Here is a 17,989-nt window from a genome sequence, read left to right as displayed (position 1 = left end):
GCCAATTTTGATCTCATTTACTCTAAATTACATGTGCTATTTTTATTTTCTTTAAATGTCTACACATACTTGAATGTTAAAAAAAAAAATTAACCATTTCTGTTGCTTTCTGTACTCTTGAAGATCATTTATCATTTATAAAACTTACATGTAGACGGAGTTGTGTCACAAAAATAATTAAATTTAGGATATGCTCCGAATGAAATTAAAGGAGATGGTAGGAGAGGGAAATGAAATATAAAGACATAATAATCTTTCTTAATTTTGTTCCAGAGTGAAAATTAGAGCATTTTTAAAGAAAAATGAGATAAATTCAAATTCTTCTTCTTCTTCTTTTTTAAAGCGCGAGTACAACTCCCTTCTTTTATTGAAATAAAAAAAATCTTACAAGTTCAGTGCCAACAATTTTTTTCTTTATAAAAAAATAGAAGTCTAGTTTTTTAATTTTCACTATTTATATTTTTTTTTTCCTTTAGATTTCGAACCGACCAACTTTCATATATATAAAAAGTGTTGTTTTTTTTTATCATTAAACTAAAGACTTTAGTCTTGTTCTTACCGTGCCAGCTAGTTGTTACCAAGTTCATTATCCCATATAGCATCAACGTTAAAGTAACAAACTCCAACAATTATAATTTACCTACCAAATTTAAACTACCAAAGGTAATTAGAAATATCCGTATTTATCTATTAGACTTAAAATCTCGTCGGCTTCTTATTGGATCCAAGGTAGGCCCACCTCATCGTCCTGTTTCTGGGAATTCGTATCCTCTGAGATATCTCAAACTACCCTGCACGAATCTCAAAGCACACATAACACTGACCCATACATCACCCCCAAATAGGCACCGGACACGTCGGTCACGCAAAAGTTGAGATATCTCAGAGGATACTAGTGTTGTGCTCTCGGGTAGGGTACGGGTACCTCGGGTAAACCCGAGATTGGTAACGGGTAGGGCAGGTACGGGTAGGACGGATAATTTTTTAAAAAACTGTACCCTACCCGTTTCATACCCGTGTCCGTCTCGGGTAGCGGGTACCTCGGGTAAGGTACGGATATTTTTTTTTTCTGGTTTTTTTTTCTGTTTCATAGAAACGGACAGCCCAGATTTACTCTCAGGCTCTCAGCCGGTGCCTATTCGGGAGGAAATAAAAGGTTGGATTTGGAATTGGAGGGACCCTACAATCCCTTAGGATGGTAGCAGATTTATTTCCCTATTCGGGAATCGGGATAGCGCAGGGGCTAGTGTTATTTGTGCTTTGAGATTTGTGCCAAGTTAAAAGAATGATTCTTGACCATCTGTTTCAATTGTACTCAGTCAGTTAACCTGAGGGGATCTGAATTCGGTACGGGGGAAAATTTGAAAAAAATTTGAATTTCAAATTTTAAACGGGTAACGAGTACGGGTTAAATGGGTAAAGGGGTGCGGGTACAATGGGTTAAGGGGTGCAGGTTCGGGTACGGGTAGGCGGATTTCGGGCACGGGTACGGCGGGTACGGGTTCGGCGGTTTTTTTTCCAAAACAAGCTGTCCGGTCCGTCTCAAACCCGTACCCGTCTACTTGCTTGTACCCAGGCACGGATACAGGTACCTCGGGTAACGGATACGGGCCGGGAAAAACGGATAGTACCCGTTCGGGTTTTAGCATAACTCTAGAGGATACCACTCTGTTTCTGGACCCTTTGAGATTTTTAATTTTAAACTGTGCTTCAATTAGTCGAAGAACAAAAAGGAAAGACAAGACACATAACATAGTTCACCTCAGCTATATTTCAAATTGAGGATGAACAAAGTCGTTAACTTTATATATATACAATTCATCTCTGCTTCTCTCTACTTTCCTTCACTCTTACTAATTTTTTTTTAATTCTGAAGAAGTAATTATATCGGTCAGGTATGGTCAATCTGTAGCTAAGATACCTCCTAATTGTCTCCTAAAAGTAGTACATAGTTTATTATTCCTAAAAGCATAAATTACATTAATTTTGGAATCATGAGTAATAGTGAAAAGATTAGAAAAGAAACATCTTAAGAGCATATGCATCATGCATCCATCAAATTGAATTTTTATTGCTGTACCATTAATTAACAACCATTTTGTTAATCCGTAACTCAGCTATATATTTCCCTATCTTTCACCTTTTGAAAGGGATAAAATCTAGAAATAATTCTTCTATTATTATACTTAATCTTAAGGATGTTTGTTTATCTACCTCGTACTAATGGATCACTGTTACTAATTAACCACTAAACTAATAAAACATTTTATATTAATTTAAGTCTAGAAAACCTAAGCCACGTTGATATTTACTTCTACAAATATTTTTATGAAACTAAGGTTACTTTTTTTTTAACTGTATTTTTCCAAAACTATAGATATATTTTTTGAAAGATTGTCTATTCCTTGCCTTATCTGAATAACCATTTTATAGCTAGGTTTAGTGCCAATATAAAGTGATTGCTGACATCGCAATATTTAGGAGTCTATCACTCGGACATCTAAACTTAAGAGTTAATTTTCCATTAGTGTATTTTTTTTCTTAATTTTTTTTAATATAAGTATATTTCATTCATCACAATTTAAATTTCTCCAATGTAAATATAGCAAGATATGTGATAAGAAGTTGTGTAATTATGTAAGCTAAGATGAGTGAGTCTATGGTACTATGCATATTACGATTTGGCACCGTGTTACGGCTTTATATTCAAATTTTCAAATCCTAACGGTCAATCCGAACCGTTCATCTTGTTCTCCATATTAATATGTGTTTGGAGACCAAATTTTATATTTTTTTGAAATTTTTTTACTATTTTTTTAGATTTATTGAAAATCACTGTTTTTGGATGGTTTAGAATTTTCAGATCAAGTGATTTTCTAAATATCTAAAAATATAGTAAAAAATTTCAAAAAATGTAAAATTTGGTCTCCAAACACATTAATATGGAGAACAAGATGAACGGTTCGGATCGACCGTTAGGATTTGAAAACTCGAATATAGAGACGTAGCATGGTAACAACCCGTGATATGCATAGTACCATAGACTCACTCAGCTAAGATAGTAGAAAATTGAGATTGGAGGAGGCGGGGGAAGGGAGGTGGAAAACCTAGTGTAGTCTAATTTTATTTTAAAAGAAACAATGAAAGTATTAATGAATATAAAATTTACAAAATTTTATAGACAAAACTATAAATTTCAGTCCATGAGGGTAGCTAACATAATACCTTAATCTTGAGAAATGTTCACAAAATTAGTATTTTATAACAAATCTTTCAAAATAAATAAATACAATTTTTATAAATATCTTTCCCAAATTAAAATCTTTCACAACTATTATCACAGTACAACCAAACATTTATTTTAACACATTCATACAATTATTTTCATACATAATTATGAACATACATGAATTTCCATATATTAATTTATGGGCTTTATATTAAATGACAATCAAATATATGTCCAAGATTTAAAAATATGGTGAGAGAAGATGATAAATCCTTTGCATGTGGGGTCAAATTAAGTTAAGACCCGATGGAGTTGAAATAATTATTTTCTTATTTATGAGAAAGGAAAACTTCATTTGACTCTCTCTCTCTCTATTTTGAATGGTTGCTATGGATGGAGTTGACACAATTATTTTTTCATTTATGAGAAGAAAAACTTCATTTGGCCATCTCCGTTTTTTGAATGGCTGCCATGGATGGAGTTGAAACAATTATTTTCTTATTTATGAGAAGTAAAACTTGATTTGACCATCTTCCGTTCTTGAATGGTAAAAACCTTGCAATAATAGACTAACTTTTGAAGTTCTCAAATTATTATATTTTTTGGAGAAATTAATTTTTGCATCGGTAGCAAATGCCGAAATTTTTAAAATTACCATTCTTTGAAAATAAATAAACCAAAACGCCACGGATGGCTGGAATTTAGAAAAACGACATGGCCGCTTGCCCACACAGCGGGCATATAGGAGTGGGCCGCAGCTGAGAGAAGCGGTTCATTTTTTGGGCCGCATCTAAACACAGCAGGCTGGGCCGCATTTGAAGGAAGCGGGCTGGCCACTTTGGGGGGTAGCGGCCACGCCTCAACGTTTATTGATCAAAATAATTGTAAAATTGTACCAAAATTAATTATTTGACCAAAATAATTATCGCATTGTACCAAAATTGATTATTTGACCAAAATAATTATCGTATTGTACCAAAATTATGAAAATTAGTTATTGGCCAAAATAATTAATACCCAAACTATAATAGTGCGCCTAAATAGGTGTCTGCATGTTAATACAATAAACGAGTAATGCTTGCCTAAATAGATGTCTGCATGTTAATACAATAAACGAGTAAACAAACAATAAATCACAAATCTAAACTTGACCGTCAGATAAAAATACATTGCTTGCCTCTTTCTCAACCTGAAAATTTAATAACAAAAATGTATTGTTACTCCTCTTTCTCAACCTGAAAATTGAATAACAAAAATGTATGAGTTAACTACCTCGTGCATCTCGAGCAGCTCTGTTTTGTTGTTCTTGTGTATCCCGGCGAGTCTGATGTCCTCTCCTTCTATTATGAAGTAAATCAAGCCACATCGGAATCCTATTAACTCGCCTTCGACCCAAGGTAATATTTTTGTCATTTGGAACAAGGATCGGGCCTTCATTTTCCGGCCAATCAGACTGATTGTCATACACATGCCATTCACCCAGCCATGTGTTGATAAGTGTCTGTATGTGGTAGTAGTAATGTACAAACCTTCCAGGGTCAATGCCTCAGAGACGGCACACTGCCAGAACATGAGAACACGGTATTCTATTTAATTGCGGCTTCTGGCATGTGCATGTAACCGTGTTCTCATCCATGATTACCACAGTGTATTTATAATTCGCTTTGGTAAACCGTCCAGAAGCGTCTTTCATGTATGCATTAACTTTCTCTTGTGTGGATGTTATCTCAAACTCGTTCTAGTTGCCAAATCCACCGAGCGTCGTCATAGATTGTGACCTCCCGCACCGTTTGTTAATCAACTACGAAAAATAGAAGAATTTAATAAAAATTACAAAAATAAAATAATTTAATGAAAATAACATACCTCGTGCACATGGCATGAGAACTGTTGACCCTGGCTTGCTTCAAATTGCGCTTTTGCCCTCCTTTGAGCAAACCATTGCTTCCCCAACGGAAACCCCCATCCAACGCCTGGAATATCTTCCATGGTTTAGGACATTCGTTCTCATCTTGATCTAGATACTTACCCACACCGTCCAACCAATTCAGAGCCCGATCACATACATCTCCCATTGCTTGCATTCCTTGCTCATATCTCCTCATCTTTCTCTTCGCCACACATATCCTGAAGTACTTGATTGCTTCTTTATTGCAATGATTCTTTTTCATATTTTCTGCTATGTGAGTAGCACAAAGACAGTGAACGCACTCATCCTCATCTTCCTCATTCCATCCCAGATCATCCTGTCGAAACACCTTTTTTATGCCCTTATCCCTATCAGTGATGACACACACAAACCTGGAGCGAATTACATTACGCCTCAACCATTGCATGAACCATGCACAATCTTCAAAATTCTTTGTATCTACCAATGAAAAAGCCAACGGGAGGAGCTGATTTTCTGCATCGTACTCGGTTGCAATCAACATTTTACCTTTGTACCGGCCTGCTAAGAAACAGGCATCAACAGTGATGACAGGTCTCAGGTGTTGGAAAGCCTCTATGCATGGTCCAAATGCCCAAGCCGCCCTATTAAAGTACCTGTAAGGTCCAGTCTCACCAGTTGGATATGAGGTAACATCAAACAATGTACCTGGATTTTTTCGCTTAATTGCCTCCAATAAGGGGACTATAAGCGCATATGACCCCTCCCAACTACCAAATTGGCGGGCAATTGCCAACTCCCTTCCACGCCACAATTTATTGTACGCTGGTACCTGACCGTTGTACGTTTGTGCACAAGCTATTCTGACAGAAGTGATACTTAAATCTACGTCATTTCTCATGTGCGCCAAGATGCAATCGGCAACCATAGCAGCGGTCAACTGTGCATGTTCTATTCTTGTGGCATCCGCATGACAAACATGTTTTGTTGGGCACTTGGATACTTTCCATTGTGTACCAAAACCAGTTACCCTTGCATTAATGTACCAACCACATCTGGGGTCCTTGCACTTGAACCTAATCCGTTGTTTGTCACTGTGCGTATTCTTAATCTCTTTATTACAAAGAATGTGAAACTTGTAAATTGCAGCTTTCATTTCCTCCTTTGAATCATAGGTTTGTCCCTCTGACAATTCATTTTCAAACTCTGCATGTCTACCAAATAACCCCACATTTGCTTCTTGAAAACCTGACAGGTCATTGAAAGCTGCAATCGGGTGCTCAACCCCGCGACCCATTATCCGAAACCCTTTATCAACCTTGAATTTTTTTGTCTGCCCGAGCACAGGCCTCGTATCTGCTGTGTCACTGTGATCGCTCATGCAATCAGGATCAACATCCCCCCAATTTTCCTCTGCCTCTTGTATTTCCGGATCCATCGTCTCCTCAGTTTCCTCCGGATCACAAGGCTGGGCTCGAGATTGATGGGAGTGCCGACTATTAGACGGTCGGTCCCTCTGAACTGGGGCTTGACTACTCTCAGGCATGTCAATCGGCAAAGGGATTCGGGACCGACGAGAGGGCCGACTAGTAGACCGTCGGCCCTCCTGAACTGGGGCATTACTACTTTCAGGCATGTCAATCTGGAAAGGGGGTTGGGACACTGGACTTGAGCAGGTTGAGGCATTAGCCCGAATAGCACCCCGGATTAACCTTGCAAGGGGGTTAGGACGCTGGACTCGATTAATCTCCACAAAGAGTTCAATTATCTTGTATCCACCCCCAGAAAAACTAATTGTCTGGTTGTACAGTACCTGCCAGACTCCATCATTCTGAACAGGAAAAAGTTGGAACCAAGTTTGGCCTGAACCAGTGGGCATGCTAATTTTGGCCTGAATATCAAGGTCATATCGATCCTGATTCAATCCGAGGTTCTGAGAAATAATCGATTTCAAAACCAACAAATCAGTACCCGAGATTACAGGTATCACAGAAACAGGCCCGATACTATAATAAACCCCATTAGGGCCTGTTAAAATCTCACCACCAGTGTAAATAGATACCATAACAGTCATTTGGTATGAGTACAAGAAAACCTAAAATAAAAAATTAATTAAATTAATTATAAATACTAAATTTTTTTAAGAAGAAAAAAAATAAAATACTTACAGTTCAAAAGAATGGTTTGGTGTACGTCAAATGAATCTCTCTCTCTGCTTCTTTGCTATATAAAATAAACTGGCGTGTGACCGCTCTGCCCCGAAGCGGCACTGGTGACCGCTGGCCTCCAAAGCGGCCCGGCCCGCTGTGTTTAGATGCGGCCCAAAAAATGTACCGCTTCTCTCAGCTGCGGCCCACTCCTATATGCCCGCTGTGTAGGCAAGCGGCCATGTCGTTTTTCTAAATTCCAGCCATCCGTGGCGTTTTGGTTTCTTATTTTGAAAGAATGGTATATTTAAAAATTTCGGTAGCAAATGTAATGCTTTGATAGTAAATTATTATATTTTTGAATATGTCATTATCTGTGAATGTAAAATGTGTTTTTTTTTTTCCTGATGGTATCTTTACAAATATATATGTCGATAATATTGATACGTTCGGAAATAATAATTTATGTCAAAGTACTCTTGAAAATAGTCACTTTTTACTCTCGTAAATAGTATCATATTTTTATAGATATTAAAGATTTGAAATTCGAATGAATTTTTTTTATATAAATATTAAATAATTAGATAATTTTATCTCCGGTCTTTATTCAAAAAGTATATCTTTTGCTTGTCCACATTGGAGATGCGTTGTATCGGTGCACACCATAGTGTTAGAAGAATAATGGGGTCAAATTTAGATTTTTTTTTTCTTTTTTTTTTCTTTTTGATGATTTTTATGGAATTTATATATGTTCAAACACTCCTCGTGAAGAACGATTTTCAAAATTTTATGGGGTCAGTTGATTTAAGTAGCTTTTGCCTCTGTAAATGGGGATGGGCGTATCTAGTCTCGATCGATCTCTACATGAAGAGATGTATAATTTGTTCCGAAATTTTAAATATATCCCCAACAATTAAAAAAAAATTAAACTAAAAGACTACTATTTCTGTAAAATTCAATATTTATTCAGGCCGCAATGACAAATAGCGGCAAGCTAAGACTGGAACCGTCATTTGTCGTTACGGTCCCGCAAAAATCCAAAAAACCCAAAACATTTGATGTTTTTAATTGATTTGTTTAATGGTTTTTAAAAATAGAAACAACAATTAATAATTTAATTAATTGAATATGTTAGAAAGAATATCAAACAAAATAGACAATACATCTTATATTTTAGATACACTAGAAAGACTCCGAAATATTTTTCAGACATAATTTTTTCTGGCTGTAAAAAGAAAATAAACTCTTTCTTGTTGTGTTACTAGAAAAAAATAAAATGTTTTGGATCTGAATTATTGATTCCGGTTTAAAAGTCACTTCTACTAAATAAAAAAAATATAGTGGTCGTTCTAGTATATTTAAATTGTATAGATACTCCATCTATTTTGAAAAAATGATTCATTTTATACTTGACAACCACGGCCAAGGTTTCAAAAAAAAAAAAATGATTCCTTGTCATCATTACAAAAGTTAAATAAATATTTAAAAAAAAAATGAATGAAGTATCTTACAATTTGAATGTATTAAAAGGATCGCGATAATTTCTTTATTTACATATAAGTGACTTTTGAACATAAATCAATTATTCATATCTAAAGCATTTTTATTTTTTTCAATTACATACCAAGAAATAAATTAACTTTTTTTACAATCGGAAAAAAATGTTGCTTAAAAAATATTTCATAGTCCTTCTAGTACATCTAAATTATAAGATGTTTTATCTATTTTGTTTGGTATTTTTTCTAATGACCACTATTTATTGTTGCAGTCCAGATAAATATCGAATTTTATATAATTTGTGGTTTTTTTGTTTATTTTTTTAAGAGAGGGTATTAATAAAAATTTCGGTAATTTGCTATATCAACTAAATTACAAAATAATAAATATTGATATTGAACGTATAATCACTATTTTACTTTTACTATTTAAAGAAAAAAAGAAATAGAAATAATTCTGTACTGAATAGCGGCGGTCAATTGGTTTCGTCAGATGGAGCATAATATATATATACACTAGTTTTGTAAATAATGGTATGCGAGTCCTCGGATGGACAAAATACCGCCAAGCAATTAATCAAGAATAATCGATCATAATTGAAAATAATCAGCTGATTAGTCAAAAAATTCATAATAATTTGATAACCGTCAACAACGAATTGACCGAATAATTGACCTAATCAGACGTTTTTTACATCAATTATATATACCACCTAATATTTTCCTTTTAATTATATCATATTAATCAAGGCGATATATTTCCGGTCCGTACCATCTCAAATTTATGTATGTAGTGGTGAAATTTGTTCCAGGTAGTGTGAAGATAATAATAAACACGTGCTAATAAATTTAATACGCGTGATAAATCAAATGAGAGAGACTTGTGGGAAGAGAAATTCAGGACCATATATGGTCTAACGAACCTATTACAAATAAAAATGTTTAGGCTATTATGCTATAGTCCTAGTCTCCTAGAGCATCTTTTCGGAAGAAAAATATGGCATTGAACATCTTAACGTAACTTTATTAATAATAATTCTGAACTAAACATACTTCACACCACGAATAGTGCTCTTTGCATGCAGAATGAAATAAAAGGCATTTAAATTCAGCGTGACGTATAACGATTCCTAGACTCCTAGTCAGTGGCGGACGGCAGACGCTTTCTTAGGTCCAACTGTTTTTTTTTTCAAAATATATTTCAAAAACATTATAAAATATTATATATATATATATATATATATTTGTATTTAAAATAATTATACAATTATGTTTTATTTGAAAATTTTGCTCACCTATTATACTTTATGGCTCCGTCCTGTAACCAACCAAAAGGGAGGAAATTTTGACAAAGTATACTGATGAGCAAATTAAATTATTTTGCGGTTAACTATAAAAATGAAGAATATGTATATGTTAAAATGCTTAATTGTGTCGATATATTCACGGATATTTTTTATCAATAATAATAGTAATAATATTCTCAAAAATAATAATTTATGTCAGTCTATAGTCATATTTTATCCTCTTGCGGATATCTTCATTTGTACATATTAATTTTTGTATGATCAAATTATTTTAAAAATAAGGGAGAATGTCATATGTGACACTCAAAAACTATGAAATTACATATTTTTCCTTCCAAATTTTATATTTACATATTTACCATTCAAAATCTTAATAATTCACATATTTATCCAATTAATTAAAAATTAAAATTAATTAAGTTTAATCTTATACAAAATATAATTAACCACTCCCTTTCCCTTTCTCCCTCCCTCTTCCTCATTACTCGAGGCAAACACTTCATACTTCTTTTCTAAAAACCTTAATTTGTTCCCTCCTTTGGAAACCCTCTAATCTTAAGCGACACACTCTTCATCCAGGTCACTTCATCCATTTTAGGGACTCGTTAGACAACGTCATTGCTGCTTTACTTAATATTATTTGAAACTTCAATAAGTACAGTTTTGTTTTATTCAAGCTCATTTGGATGGAAAACCAGTGAAGAGGACGAGAATTAATGAGTTTCTTCCTTTCTTGGCTGAAGCTTAGTTGCGACTCTACTACGTCCACTCAATTGATAGGAACGCAACTCAAATACACAAAAATCAAATGAATTTCTTTATTATGAACGAATACAAACTGACACTGTCTAGTCTTGAGTGAAATGATAAAATTGCTAAGTAATTGTCTAATCTGCAACCATATATTTGTCTAATCTGCAATCATAGCAGTGATAAAATTGAGTATTGCAATCTCTGTGAGGAGGGAGGAGGAAAAAGAAGAGGAAGAGAAGGAAAGGAGTGCTTAGTTATATTTTATATAAGGTTAAATTTAATCAATTTCAGTTTTTAATTAATTGAGTAAATATGTGAATTATTAAGGTTTTGAATGGTAAATATGTAATTATAGAATTTAGAGTGGTATATATATAATTTCATAATTTTTTAATAATATATATGAAATTCTCCCCAAAAGTAATGACCGAAAGGCAGGGCTTTCTTGGGCACATATAGGTTACTTATCAACACAGATTAATTAATTGGAAGCAGCTAATAGTCCCCGGACCTCAGTCCCCCAAAAATCCCCGGACTTTTAACACTAATCCTGTAAACAAGTCTATCAGCTTCGGTAATGTTATGCAAATAATTCTGTAAACAACTTCAATTGATGTTACACATATGAAACCGCGTGCGTCCAAAGCAAAACGCGTGAAATCAGTCCAAACCGCGTGGTCAACTAAGAAAGTACAATCAAAGTACAGCTAGCAGTTATAATGGGGACCACCTTCTAGAAGTTGTAACCGGGACCAGATTTTATAATTTTTTAACCGGGACCAGATTTTATAATTAGTGAACAATTTATGTGAATTAAAAAAATTAAGAAAAAAATTATAAAAAAAAATATATACTAAATCCTATAAACATCTATACTAAATCCTGTAAACATATATACTAAATCCTATAAACATCTATACTAAATCCTGTAAACATATATACTAAATCCTATAAACATATATGAATTATTCTATTAGCAATTTAAATTCCTTCATCATTTTTCGAAACATATACAACATAACACTGAATTATTCTATTAGCAATTTAAATATATATGAATCAATAAAGTCTGTAAACATATATGAATTATTCTATTAGCAATTTAAATTGATTCAACAATACTAAATCCTGTAAACATATATACTAAATCCTATAAACATTTATACTAAATCTTGTAAACATATATACTAAATCCTATAAACATATATGAATTATTCTATTAGCAATTTAAATTCCTTCATCATTTTTCGAAACATATACAACATAACACTGAAAGAAAAAAAAAAAATTACAACAATTTTACATCATACAAATCACTACTTGTATACTCTTTAAAAATTATTCTGCAAGTGTCCAAACTGTAATGACAATAGTAACCCAATACTGTAACTATATGAAAGTAATCCTGTAAACAAAACGATATAATCCTATAACTATGACAAGGTAATCCTGTAAACAAAACTATGTAATCCTATAAACAAAACGATATAATCCTATGTCGGCGGAATTAGTGGGGACCGCGTCGCTGCCGGTTATGGAAGTTGAAACCGCGTGCGCAAATTGTACTTCTTCCGTTATCGGAGGTTGAAAGCGCGTCCGAACGACGCTAAAACGGGAAGGATTTATTAAGCGGGGATTATCGGGGGACGTTACCTTTTCTCTAATTAATTTGCCAATATATAAAGTCATCTCTTAAGTTCTAAAATTTCTATATGCACGTATAGCTTCAACATTTCCAACATCGAACTTTCTAGACTTATTATCTATGGAACTGCTTGGATAAATTTTATATTTCATATGGCATTATATTATAAGATGAATGGAAGTTTCTAGCTTGTTTGAGAAACGGTTAGTTGGGAAGTTTGTTGTCTAAGAAACTTGGGTTATTTCTATGGTAAATGGATCATTCACAAGTTCACAGCACGTACTGTTAGAGCATCAGGAAATCAAATGCCGTGTAGTGGTCAAAGACTCAAAAGTCCAAACCTGACGGTGCCTCCAGATCCAATCATTATACAAGAGAGGAAATGTCGGAAATATTCTGGAGAAGGTCTAGTTCAATTAATTAAAAAATCTTACGGTTGTTATAGTGCCACTATTCAGGATGCTATGTGGAAATCACTTTCTTGAGCGTTCTGTATATATGCACGCCAAAACAATGATTCATAATATTCTGGACCATAAAAACCATTGATTCAGAATATTCTGATCGAATGGTATTTTTAGGTAGGTAAGAAATCTATTATTCAGAATAATCTGGATCATAAAAAAATAATAATTTTCAATGTACTTGGACTCTTGGAGATCAAATTTTATATTTTTGAGAATTTTTTTATTATTTTATTAAATAGGTAGTATATGGTAAAACAAAAATTAAATAACGAAACAAGTACATTGTGCCGTCAATTTTGATCTCATAATGATAGACTAATTTTGGAGATGTCATTTCGCTCAATTTTTTGAAGATCTTCATATTATGTTCCACGAGGAATTGCGCGATGGAAATGGATAGAGGAAAGGGGGGGAGAGATTTGAGAGAGTTCATTTTCTCTTAATTACAAATTAAGATTGAATAATATCATTAATGTTATACACATCTCTCTTCTGCTAACTCTCTCTCTCTCTCTCTTTAGAATTTTCGATTCCGAAGCAAATAACTAATGTCGATAAGGTGTGATCAATCTTTTACTTACCTCGTCTCTTCTTCTTTTACTTAATAAAGACGCTGTGGAGCACGGTCTTAAAAATTCAATTAGATCTACAGCAACCACTAAATATATAATAGAACTCACTTTAAATTTGAAGATGTTCGACAAATATTAAAATAGAGAAACATTAAATACATATCTTCTTAAATAAAATACGATATTTGGAAAGCAGAATTGTATGAAGAACATTAGTAATTAATTGATATCATTTCTTAAAAAATAAAAGGAAATAGGAAAGGATTATTAAAATTTAATTAGTCATCCGTCACAATTAATTCATTATATAATATATATTGTAGCGCCACAAATTAATAGAAACAGATAGCAAATTAACAATTTCAAATTTCTTTAGTACTTTATCTTGCAGCTTTAAATTGGAAGATGCATCTTTCTTTTAGTGAAATCCACAATTAATATGTTCATATTATAAGGTATTAATTAATGAGGATGGCTCAAATGCTCCATTACTTCATACTCCAACATCTTTATTTTCAATTTTAAGATTAAAAAAAAAATCTTAACCGCTTAACATGATATCCACATTAAAATGTACTTGAAGATCAAATTTTACATTTTTTTTTAAATAATTATTTTTTAAGATAGATACAAAATCACTGATTTTGGATGGTCCACAATTTCCTAAAAAATATTAAATTTGTACCTATATTAAAAATTAGTAAAGAATTTCCAAAAAATATAAAATTTGAATACTAAGCATATTTTAACGTTGATATCATGTTGAGCGGTTGAGATCTTTTATTTGAATTTTGAAGTCTAAAATAAAAATGTTGAAGTACAATTAAAGCATGAAATAATGGGGCATTTGAGCCCTCCTCTTAATTAATTGATGTTGTTTGAATCCTTCAAAGCATCAAATGTGAAAACGTAAATATATGCTGGACCAATAATTAAGTAAGAGAAAATTTTCATTAAGTAAGAGCTTTAAATTTTCTCTTGTCAATTGCCACACAAGATCTTACACCATATATATATATATATATATATGGCCGGCTAACCGCTCCAATGAGACAGACTCAGCTCATTTCCTAATACTATAATAGCAATTAGTTTTTATTTTTGCGTTAATAGATCAACTCCTATCGACTCACTGACACTTTGTATTTGATTTTCTTTTTTCATATAGTCTCTTATTCTTGATGCAACATGTCAGTAAATTAACTTATTAGTATCACACAATCTCATTCTGTCGTACACAAGTTGGTTGTCAAATACCACACCTTTGCAGTTTGCACCTCGCGAAAATGCCCTATGAATTAGTATTAATTTACGAAATAACCACTGTTCCAGAGTTAGATAGGGACAATAGGAGCCATCTACCTCCTCGTACCGCAGTCCGCAGAGACGCTCGGACCGTGTCCAACGTTGCCGACGCCCCACCACCTTTTAATTATTCCCTCCTTTCTAAACTGACCTTTACTTTTCGAAGTTTTACAGCCATGCCACTAATGAATCCTTTCTGATGATAACCCACCCCTTGATTTCCGACTAATTCCTTTCTCTGTCTCCCTCCCCTCTCCAGTCTCTCTCCTCTTTCTCTGAAAATCAAGAAACCAACAAGCGAGCCAATAAGACATTTAGATTCTCTCTCTCCCCCTCCCTCTGTTCTCTCTCCTTCCATCTGTCGGTCTCTCTCTGAATTGACGAGATGGGGAGTAAAGGCGGTGCACAACCGGTGATTTGTTGCATGTGTGGCGATCAGGGATTGCAAGACGAATTATTCCGGTGCAAGGCTTGCTTCCGATCACAGCACACGTAAGTTCTTTCCTCTGGTAGGAATAATGAAAGCACGTTAATACCTTTTTATTCTCTTGTTTCTCTATCCCTACTAAAGTTTTCTGTATCATAATTCCGATTTCCGGTATAAATTTAGCTTATATTGTTTAGTTAGGTATTGTTCCGTAAATCGAAAGCCAATACTAATAGTCTAATACTGTATGGTTGTTGGCAATGATTTGTACCTTAGTATTGCATGTGGGGTTTTGAGTTGTCTGGATGAGTTGAGGTTGTCTACTTCTCATATTAAATCACTTCACCGTTTACATGGTATTAATTCGTTATCTTGTATGGATCGATGCTTATATTATTGTGATCTCTGGTAATTTGTATTATTCTTGTCAGCATTATTATTCATAACTCCGATCCAATATTCACTTCAGATCCAGATTTCTCGCCAATCCAAATATTATTCTTATTCGTATTCTTGTTCTTCTCTAGATTAGTGAATCTGAAATTGGGTACATCTCAAGGTTTGTGTATCCCAGATCCAAGACCAGATTATTGCACCTTTTTTCTTGCCTCCGTTTCCAGGAACTAGCTATTCCCTTAAACAAAATATCAAATCAGGACAATAATAAGGTACAACCATGGCAAGGAATGTACGGAACAATACCCCCATTACCGGTCACACTGTTCCGTTACCTCTTCTTTAACCACCAAATTATATAAATTACAATTAAGCTAATTATAGGTTTTAATTTTAGCCAATTCAGTACTGATGTACCTATCATATATATAAATTATCTGGCTATTTTATGTAACTTGCATTAAGGGAATTTATTGCAAGAGTCAGATGTTTGTACAATATGGTGCAAGTTATATCTAAGTGGGAACCCATCAATGCTTCTCCCATCTTTGAAAGGGGTCCATGCATAGTACACTACTTTACCAATATTCACATCTTATACTGAAATAAATTATTTTTTTACAATGAAAACGTGATCCACATCGATCTATATTTAATATGATACTTGATTAAATCACAACTAGGATTATCATGCATGTATCCCAATTTTGTGCAGTGTTAGAAGTCACTTTTACAAACTAATTCTAAATTTAAGAAATAAGAACCAAGAGAATTTTGAAATCTGCCCCGGCCACATGCATGTTGGTTAGGTGCATATGTAAACATGCCTAAGCTAAATTGGGATAAATAGTATACTTTTATCGTTTATTTTCCGGAACGTTCATTTTGTATCTTTTTGCCCTTTTCTAAAATACATTTATTAACATTTATCACGATAGTGAAAACCATAGATCAGTGAACTTTCCTACCATAAATTAGGCAAAGTATGAATTGTTTCAGAATATGAAAGGCTAGACAGAAGATAGTTGAGCTAACATGTATAGTACCTCAAGTCTCCTATCACCTAAATATACACATTTACTACATCAGGCTGTTGTACAAATTTGTACAAATTAAACAACTCTTTAGGTGTGACATATAGTATGCTCTTTCTATAATCTACCATATGATATAGACATCTGAGTATATCCTATGTATAATCTGTCTGATTGATTTTAATCTAAATTTACACCAGATACTGTAGCGATCTATACCTGAAAACTAAGTCGTACCGTGCATGCAATTGGTGCTTAAGAGAGGATAGAACGAAACCCTTAGATAAAGAGGAATCAACCAAAGATCATGTCAACATACAATCTTCTTCGAATAATCTTTCTAATGGTGTCATGAACGGAGGAACTGGAATAAAGCTTCACCAAAGGACATTTTCGTCGCATCTGAGCAACCCAATAAAGAAACAAAGATTGTTGAATCGTTCGGTCTCTGACATGACAGATAGAATGAGAACGGAGGAGGTTTCGCCGAGTAGTACTATAAGCAAGGGAAAGCAACAATTTAGAGGAAGAGTTAGGCGGTACAAACTCTTAGAAGAGGTATCTAGCTAGCTAGTTAAGCTCGTGTATGTGCTAGTATGGTTGTATGTAAGCTTAACTTAGCTAAAGAGTTATCATGTTAGAGGAATTTTTGTTTTTCTTTTTATTTTTCTTTTCATTTTTTTTCTTGGTGTGGTGAATTGGTGATGGACTTAAGATGTACTGCCTGTGTAACAACAGAAGTGGAGAGTCCACAACTTGTGGACAAGTGTAATGTTAATTAATATGTGCTGTATATAATTACGTACAAGACTGTAGGTAATTCATATAAACTCTCGTTTTGAATGAGGCATGTGTACCGCTAGCGAGGAGAACTCTCAGTCTCCATTAATTTATTGCCATTATGTTTTTATTTTGAATTACTACGTACAATAATATTTTGTACAATAATATTTTATCTGCGAAAGTAAAAAAATAACTATTGTCGAGACTATGCCGACATAAATTGTTATTACTAAAGTTATCGACAATTAAGCACTTTTACTAATTTCATGAATAAAACATTTTCTTATAGTAATATTGATTTAGGTTTTATTAATTTCTAATGGGTGTCATATATATGTTCTAGCAGGGACGGAGCCAGACCTTCAGACTATGGGAGCCTAACGTGAATGGAGATCAATTATATAAATTTTTATACTGGCCAAACGTGAATGGGGATCAATTATATAAATTTTTATACTGTGAATGGAGGTCAATTTTATAGTATTCATAGTATTTTGTTCTAAATTATATAGAAAAATACATGTTAATATAAATTTTTTG

General features: G+C 33.6%; 1 long non-coding RNA gene across 1 annotated transcript; it reads left to right on the top strand.

Moving 5' to 3' along the window:
* The first annotated feature begins 15,164 nt into the window (after positions 1-15,164).
* Positions 15,165-17,510, top strand: LOC144559388 (uncharacterized). Its single transcript, XR_013513128.1, has 2 exons — positions 15,165-15,301; positions 16,867-17,510. It is a non-coding gene; the product is annotated as an uncharacterized LOC144559388 (long non-coding RNA).
* The last annotated feature ends 479 nt before the right edge of the window (positions 17,511-17,989 follow it).

Source organism: Carex rostrata, chromosome 9 (genome assembly GCF_964058835.1).
Source record: "Carex rostrata chromosome 9, lpCarRost1.2, whole genome shotgun sequence".
In the NCBI taxonomy this organism is placed as follows: Eukaryota; Viridiplantae; Streptophyta; class Magnoliopsida; order Poales; family Cyperaceae; genus Carex; species Carex rostrata.
The sequence above is the reverse complement of the archived record's forward strand: the minus strand, read 5'-3'. Positions and strand labels throughout refer to the sequence as shown.